Here is a 9,523-nt window from a genome sequence, read left to right on the forward strand (position 1 = left end):
TGAATTATACACTCAACGATAACCATCTGCCTAAGTGAAAGTGCGTACCCTACTGACTTTTCTGTTTTGTCCTGCTTTTGACTAAAAAGAGAGCAATAACGAGTTTTAATCAATAATGGCAATCCTACCTTTAAGTTATTGGATGAGGTTCTTAAATAGACGTATTCGCAAAATGTAAAAGTGGGGCATGGAAGTAATTCTCATTTTTTTGACACCTAGTTATGAATACAGAGAAGAACCCTCTGATTTACTGGCATTTAGCATAAAGTTGGAAAATACAACTGTGCTCAGAAAAAACTGTTTCCTAAGTACAGACTTCCCACTTACAAGCTCAAGCTGAATCCTTATAAAGTCATTAACTCAGTGGCACCTTAATTTAACTCTTCTTTAAATTGGTAAAAATACGTACCATATTTACCTTAACTTTCTTGTGAAGGTAAAATGGGTTAAAGTGATTTAAAATATAAATATCACTAAGCACAGGCAAAGGAATGTTATTAAATATCAACATTTCATTATCTAAAGGTAGATTGTTTACAGTTTGGCTCCTCCAAAAATATTTGCATTTACATTTACTGATACTTAAAATGGGCTTGGGTTAATCTCTTCTGGCTCTCCTTTGAGAGAAAGAAGGTCTTAAACTTGGGTTGGTGGAAGAGAGTTCCTAGAATCTGAGAATCTCTCGTATGAAATCTGAAACCGAGATTATATTCCAAATATATATGCTTTTAAAATTAACCTTGTTTCTGTTCCCTCCCAATAATATATCTGAGTGTAGATGATACTGACATCTTAAGTTTCCTTCTGCCCTTTATATTTATGTGTCATCACTGAACCAGACAAGTATAAGAATTTTCTTAACCACATTTTACTAGTAGTGTTTCTATTAAATATTTCTTCCTGGATAAAGTTATTTTCCTCTCTTTTTCCTCTCCCAGTATATATCTAATAAAGGGGAAAAATGGAAATTTACTGTCTTCATAGTTTATGTTGAATCGTACTCTCATTTTTCCCTGCTATGGGTAAATCCCAACTACACTTAATTTTTTAAGTCCTGGAAACCTGTTATAGAAGAACCTCCTATGGTGCAGAAGCTGATTTAGGTACCACATATTAAGTCTGATTTAAAGCTTCATATGTAGAGCAGCCACAGCCTCTGCTAGGCATGAAGCAGAAAGCTGATCCTGTACCAAACCCCTGCCTCTTAACTTCTAATGCAGTTTCCAAAAACAGCTCTTCATGGACTACAAGAAGAATCTGGAGATTGGATTTCAAAAATGATCCTTCATCTGTCTATTAATATGTATGAGGTGTCTTAATTATCAGCTTTTGAAAATCTAGAGGTGGCTTGTAATTTTGGAGTTAAAGAGCAAGTTGTTGTTTATGTCTACACATCGCTCTGAAGGGCAGTTACAATTTCCTAGCAAATACTGACATATAACAATATATCAATGATTCTTTGTCAATCCTCTCATAAGTGCCTAGTTCTGGGCTAGATATTTGGTATAAGAGAAACATAAACATTAAAAGACCAGATCCCTGCTCCCAGTAAGCATTAAAACTTAACAAGGAGACAGGATCTACAGAGTTGAAAATAATTATAGACAAAATGAAGTAAAGCAGAGTGATATACTCATGATTGCAATGAGATTTCAAAAAAAAAGGAGAGAATTTTTGGCTAAATTAGCTGGGAAAGATATGACAAGACTCTACCTAAACAAAATGAAAAAGGGAGAGTTTTCTAGGAGGGAAGATAGAAGCAGGTTTTACAGCATGTATGAAAGAGAGATACTAAAGAGGCTGGTTTTGGAGTGGAGGATACAAATGAGGGGATCTGGAATATGCTTCAAATGACTTCAGAAATACCTAATTCCAAGGATTAACATTGAAGGCAAGTTATATGTGAAAGTGAACACTAGCAAATTAAAAACATAATAAATTCAGGTGACAAATCACTACCTTCAAAAGTTTTATTTAGTTAAGACCTATTTATTATTAAGAGTAACACTAGAAAAGGTTTGGAAGTTGTCGCTCATCCTTACAACAAGTAAAAAACTGAACAAAATGAAAAATCAACTCTTCTTAGATCCATCAGACAATTGAGGTCACAGGGAACAAACTCCTGTTCCCAAAACTTGATACAGAAGGAAGTACTGAGAATCACACTGTGCTGGAGCAAAAACCTAGGAGCTGTAGCCAGTACCAGTAGAAACACTTAAATTGCAATCGATGAGTCAATGCAGACCCAGTGTAGACTAACTTGAGAGTTAAAAGCTCCATGGGATCTAATCTTAAAGATGCCCCACACTTTTCTCGGTTTTGCTCCCTGTGCCTTGGGGTGAATATCAGAGAAAGGTTCTCTTATGCTTCTGGCAAGGGAAGAGGAAAAGTAACTAACATGAAATGATCCCAGCACACTCTGTTCTACTTAACAAAGGCCTGCCCTTAAGGAAAACTCTTTTACCAGAGCCTAAAAGACTTGGGTTTTACCAAACCTAGCCTACCTGAGGGAAGGGAAATATTCAATTCTAGCCCAGAAGAAAACAGAGAAAATCTTCTCGACATTGGTCCGGACAATTATATATATATAGTTTGCATATGATACCAAAAGCACAGTCAACAAAAGCAAGAAAAAAGACAAGTAAAATGGCATCAAACTTAAAAATTTGTAAAGTCAAACAGAGAAAGATAAATATCATATGCTCTCACTTATATGTAAAATCTAAACAAAGAAACAAGCAAACAAAAAACAAACTCATAGATACAGAGAATAAATTGGTGTTTGATAGAGGCGGGGGTGAGAGATAGGCAAAATAGGTAAAGGGAGTCAATAAATCATGGGGATGCAATGTACAGTATGGTGACTATAGTTAATAATACTGTATTGCATATTTGAAAGCTTCTAAGAGAGTAAATCTTAAAAGTTCTCACACAAGAAAAAAATCTGTAGCTATGTTTGGTGAGGGATGTTAACTAGACCTACTGCGATGACCATTTCACAATATATAGAAATATTAATCATTATGTTATACATCTGAAACTATTATAATGTATGTTAATTATATATCAATTAAAAAATAGAGTGAAAAGGTAACCTACGGAATGGGAGAGAATATTTGCAAACCATATATCTGATACAAGGTTAATATCCAAAATATATACAGAACTCTTACCACTCAAAACAAATACTAAACTAAACTAAACAAGTAACCCAATTTAAAAATGAGTAAGGGGTCTGAATAGACATTTCTTCAAAGAAGACATACAAATGGCCAACAGCTATATGAAAAGGTGCTCAACTGCACTATCCTCTGGGATATGAAAGTAAAAACCACATGAGATATCATCTCACACCTGTTAGAATGGCTTGTCAGAAACAAACAAACAAAAAGTTAAGAATTGTTGGCCAGGATGTGGAGAAAAGGAACTACTCTACACTGTAGGTGGGAATGTAAATTGGTACAGCTACTGTGGAAAACAGTGTGGAGGTTCCTCAAAAAATTAAAAATAAAATGACCATATTATCCAGCAATCCCACTTCTGGGTATATATCTAAAGGAAATAAAATCAAGATTTTGAATAGATATTTGCACTCTCATGTTCATTTTAGCATTATTCATAATAGCCAAGAAATGACTTAAATGAATGACCAGATGAATGGATAAAGAAAATGTAGTTTATGTATACAATGGAATATTTATTATTCAGCCTTACAAGAGAAGGACATCTTGTCATTTGCAACAACATAGGGGACCCTGGAGAATATTGTGCTAAGTGAAATAAGTTAGATAATGGAAAATACTGTATGATATCACTTATATATAGGATCTAAGAAAAGCCAAACTCATAGTAACAGAGAGTAGAATGATGGTTACCAGGAACTGGAAGGTGGAAAAAATAGGGAGATGGTGGTCAAAGGGTACAAACTTTCAGTTATAAGATGAATAAGTTCTGAAGACCTAATATATAGCATGGTAACTATAGTTAATGATATTATACTTCATACTTTAAATTTGCTAGGAGAGTAAATCTCAAATGTTCTCAACATCCACACACAAAAAATGGTAACTACATGTGGTGATGGACGTGTTAATTAGCGTGATTGTGGTAATCATTTTACAATGATTTGACATATATATACCAAACATCACGTTGTCTCCCATAAATATATGCAACTTTTATTTGTGAATCACAGCTCAATAAAGCTGAAAAAATTAAATTCAGCATTAAATAAAGGAAAGAGATTTGGTTACCTCTCACATAAAATAAAATGTCTAATTCCAATTTCCATTCATTTTAATTGGTTCTAAAATAAATTGGGTCCTCCTTTGATGTCTAGGTATCTTGCACAGTCTCTGGGTCATTATTCTGAGTATGAGTAATCATTGTCTAGGAATGATGATTGAGAATATCAGTAACAGGAGATATATGTTTTAAAAAACTCTTAAACAATCATTTTTTCTCTTCTCTTCTCTTCTCTTCTCTTCTCTTCTCTTCTCTTCTCTTCTCTTCTCTTCTCTTCTCTTCTCTTCTCTTCTGTGTCATTTGCTTTTTTCTTATGCCTATTAAAACCTAATAGTCAAAGACCAGGATCAAACCTGTAGTCTGACAAAATCAGATTTCTTGCCTGAATGTATTGAAGATGGGACACTCCAGAGACACTATGGATTGTTCCTTGATTGAAGGACGAAAGCATCTTTTGCACTGTTTGGTTTTCCACTGAAAAATTCTGAGGAAAGTCTAGTAAGCCTTGATAAATTCCAAATTGGTTGGAAATTTTAAGGCGGGATTGGAAGGAGGATTGACTATGGGTTGGGTACTGTTGTGAGCAGAGGGTGGCTCAGCAATTAAGAATTCTCAGCAATGTATGAAAATAGCAAAGTAGGTATGCAGTGTCACTAGTAAGAAAGCAGTAGTCACTCAAAGGAGGCAGGGTCATTAGGGCTTTTTACAAATGCTATATAATCTTGGGAGAAACAGTGTTTTCTACTAACTTTATAGCTGGTTTTACCTGTCTGTTCTCCCAGGCAAGGCTACTTATTCTCAGTCCAAACTAATTTCCATTTTTTCAGTCCCAGGCTTATTTTGATTCTTTACCTCCCATGTATGGAGTATAATAAAACATTTTCAGAAATTGATGATCATTGCTAGTTGTATTTTGATGAATTTAATCTAGCTTTTCTGCAACTCTGAACTAACTGCACAAGGACAGCTCTTTCTCTGTCTCTAAACCTCAGTTTTTTTTAAATATGTAAAATAATCTGATACTATTTATCTCAGATGGCTATCATGAAAATCTCAACGTAATTTAGGATGCACAAATATCTTTGCAATCTACTGTGTAGTATAAAAACATGAAAAGAAATTATTATTATTTACTTACTATAAATTCCAGTCTAGAGCAGCTTATATCAGGGACCACATTTGAGATTGGTCATCTAGAGTCTTTTCAATAAATGAAAAGAGATAACAAATATATGTTAGGTAGGTTTTAAATAGTTTATGCGTAGGTCAAGGTTAAGACCCAATGTGGAAGTGGAACTGTGAGTAGTAGAGTCACCACTTCTCCAAAAATTGTCCTTCAGATACATGGCAATTAACACTGTCCCTAGATAAAACTATTCTGCTTATAAAGTTTACTTTTCAATGAAGCCTTCTTATGACCTACAAATCCACATTCACAAATAAGTATGATAAGGCTTGAAACTTATTTAAATCAAAGGCAAAATGATTGATCAGTTTTTCTTTTTCCAGTAGGAGGATTTGAGAGTGGGGAAAAGAAGACACGTGTGTGTGTGTGTGTGTGTGTGTGTGTGTGTGTGCGCGCGCGCGCGCGCGCGCGCGCACATGCGCGCTCAATTTGGGGAAGGTCAAAGCAGGTGGGTGCTTTAAAGAACTAAAAAATGTGTGGTGGGAAGTTGCCAAAACAGAGCCTATCATTTTGCTTCAGGCTACCTGGAACTTCAGTTGTTTCCTCTATGCTTTGGGAACAAACTACATATTCATAGCTTCAAATATTTTTTTTTAATTGAGGAGTTATTAAAAAGTTATTTGGGTTCTTTAAGATTGACTCATCTTATTTCAAAAATAAAAATTTTCATATCTATATCATATTCCCTTCTTTGTTAAGAGCATTTCATTCATTCAAGGAGAGGGTGTCAAGTTAAAGGGATGGAAACAGAAGGGCACAAAGTGATGGAAACAGGAATTAAGAAGCCAAAACAAAAAACAAAGCCCATATTCAACTTGTGGCTTTTCAGGAATTGAAAATAAATGAAATTATTTGCATTTTAAGAAGTTTGTCTGAAAAATCTTAAGATAAATTTAATATGTTTTTCAGGTCAAGAATTATAAAATACTTGGTAAGTTGTTTTATGATATTGTTTAAGAAAAAAAACATTATATATTGATAAGGAGATTTGAAAAGTGAGATTTATAATCTGAAAGTTACTCTCCATTGGGGCAAAGCAATTGCATTGAAATTTATGCAGTTTCCTTCCACAATCAGATGAAGTTCATAACCCTGCAGGCAAGCTTAAAGATTACTATTTCTTGTTTAATAGAACTGGTTCAATTTCTCTAGCATTCTTTATCAGCACTGTGGAATACTCACTAGCAAATTATGTATTTTTAATTCTCAAGCTTCTGGTAAGATTAATTAAGAGAAAGTTCTGTAAAGGTGTGTGACTGGGTTGGCTTTTCTAGAATGCTTATAATCAAAGGCTATCACTTTCATGAACTCTTTTATCCCATTTTGCAAGATGTTGCCATTAAGTTTTAACGGAGGGTCAGAAATTAGGAAGTTCTCCCCTAATGATGGTTTCTGCTGGGTCTCTTCCAAATAATTGTTTGACTTCTCTGAATAGACAAGGTAGACCTTATAAAGAGCAGTTTGCTGTAATGACTTTAAAATTATAGATAAAAATAACCAAACTTGCACAATCATAGCTTAGGCTACTGTACACACAAAATTCCCTTAACATCCCTACAGATGACATCTTCTAGGGTCAGAGGAAACACTGTGATGAAATTGTATGAGATGGGCTAGCAGCTGTGATTAGGTACTACATTTGGGTTCAGATTTCCTTAGGGCTCAGTCTCTTAACAACATCAGAGACTTAAGAGAGCTACAATTCTGCCTAAAAGGAAATAAAGGAGAATTTGCCAAGAGTAGAGCCTGAGGGCTTTGGCAATAAAATGCAAGTTGGGAGATGGCAAGGAGCCAAGGTGGTTAAAGCAATGCAGAGAGCAAACAAATGAGTATTCCCAAACCCTAGTCAGGATTTGATCAAATATGTCAGCCAAGCTTCAGGTGAACTGCTGAATACAGAGGTTGTACTTGCTGTAGTCCAAGTGACATCATTTTATCAAGCTTTTGGTAAATATTCAAGCTCTTTCTCTATGTAGATTTTTTTCAAAGAACTCTTCCTCTGGGGCAATATCAAGAGTGAAAAAGTTGTGACACATACTTCTAGGATCAAGCTGCTGCCCAGAAAACAGAGAACCTAGGCAGTGTGGCCAGTCCTTCTGCCAGATCTAATGCCTCTGTGGCAGCTTCTCCAAAAGCCAACTGATTGAGAACTATTTATATCCCTACTTCTTAGATCTACTGGGCAGTGCACTTCTGACATGGGTAAACAAAACAAGAGTTATGATTCAATTAAAATATGAAGCAAATTCAATACCCCGAGGAAGAGCCATGCATCCAGAAGGAAATTTTGTTTCCAGAAATGTTTTTGAGAGAAATCCTCCTCATAACATCTTCAGCATTCTGCCATCAGAACTGTTCTATTTGAAGAAAATGTGTGGGCTATGAAAGACTGCAGATCTTCTCTTGGTTGAACTAATGGTATGATTAGCATTTTTTTCCAGTAAGACTACTGGACTTGTTCCAATCTGTAAAGCTGTGTAAAAATCATGTAATTTCAAGAACATTGACTTTTGAGGCTAGAAGACAAAATCTAGTAATTACTTCTGTGTTAGCATAAATGGCCATAGCCTGAAGAAATTCTCTCACTCACATGAGCTACCAAATTTACCACAGAACACACAATTAATATTACAAAATGCCCAACTGTGTGTTTTATCTTTGCCGGGAATTCTTGCCTCTTAGTTTGCACTTCTCTGAAGGTGTCTATAATTAACTAGTTGGGTTTTGTGAATTTTTCAAGGCAAATTTCAGGTTACTTTCCTCCTCTGCAAATATAGGTATGTATCTTCCTTAATTAAATATAGGTACATATCTTCTTTTATTGGTAGGGCAAAGAAAGAAGATGCAACAAAATCAAATAAACAATGACATTTTGTAGCACTTACTATCTGGTTGACTCATTTGGCTCTTAATATAGTAGCTTGAACTAGAGTGAACTGTTTCACATACATATGTTTTGTCACATGTTAATCAATTTCTGCTACAGAGTAGCAGCACTGCCTAACTTTTGTTTTCTAAATGGTATACCACTTTGGAACACAGTTTGTCAGATACTTAGGAAGTTAAATAATCTCGGAGAAGAAAAAGGACGATGGGTAAAAACTAAAGGAATCTGAATAAAGTATGGATTTTAGTTAGTAATAATATATCAATTTTGTTTCATTAATTGTAACAATTGTACTATAGCAACTTTAGATATTAACAAAATGGAACGTTGGGTATGGGGTATGTAGGACACTCTATACTATCTGCTATGAACTGAATGTTTGTCCCTCCTCCAATACGTATGTTGAAATTCTAACTCCTAATGTGATGGCATTAGAGAGTGGGGCTTTGGGTGATTAGGTCATGAGAGTGGAGCATAATGAATGGAATTAGTGCCCTTGTAAAAGAGATTCCAAAGAGCTCTGCCTTTTCTGCAATGTGAGGACATGTGAGGGCACAGTGAGAAGACAGCCATCTATGAACAAAGATGTGGGCCCTTATCAGACACTGAATCTGCTGGTGCTTTGATCTTAGACTTCCCAATATCTAGAACATGAGAAATAAATATGTGTTGTTTAAGCCACTTAGATTATCGAATTTTTGTTATAGCAGTCCGAGCCAACTAAGACACTGTCTTCACAGTTTTTCAGTAAATCTGAAATTATTCTAAACAATAAAATTTGTATTAAAAAAAGAACTAAAAAAGTTAAATGTATACCTGTTATATAATTCAGCCTCTCCATGTCTAGCTTGTTACCACAGAAAAAAGGAAACATATACAAAGATGCATACATAAATGTTCATAGCAACTTATGTGTGTAAACTAAATTTAATTTTAGACTTTAATAAAAAATAATAAGCACTTATTTGAGAAAAAGTTGCTGCAGCCCAGGAGACACAGATCCAGGTAGCAACTTAAATTGTGTCCCCTCAAGACAAAGAGGAGGCTGTCTTTCATAGTGAAAGTTTCTGCCCAGGTTCCCAATTAGGTTCTTTTTATGTAAATGAGGTGTCCAAATTGTACAGTTCTGATTGGATGGAATCAATCCAATGAATGAATAACCAAGTTGTCTCTATTCATATAATAGAATACTACTTAGTAGTAAA

At 34.9% G+C, this 9,523-nt stretch overlaps 1 protein-coding gene across 1 annotated transcript in view; it reads right to left on the reverse strand.

The window, feature by feature from the left end:
- Nucleotides 1-9,523, reverse strand: part of IL1RAPL2 (interleukin 1 receptor accessory protein like 2) — a 1,186,660-nt gene that overhangs the window by 39,919 nt on the left and 1,137,218 nt on the right. The gene's annotated exons all lie outside the window — the stretch shown is intronic.

Source organism: Pteropus vampyrus, unplaced genomic scaffold, assembly GCF_000151845.1.
Source record: "Pteropus vampyrus isolate Shadow unplaced genomic scaffold, Pvam_2.0 Scaffold419, whole genome shotgun sequence".
Lineage (NCBI taxonomy): Eukaryota > Metazoa > Chordata > Mammalia > Chiroptera > Pteropodidae > Pteropus > Pteropus vampyrus.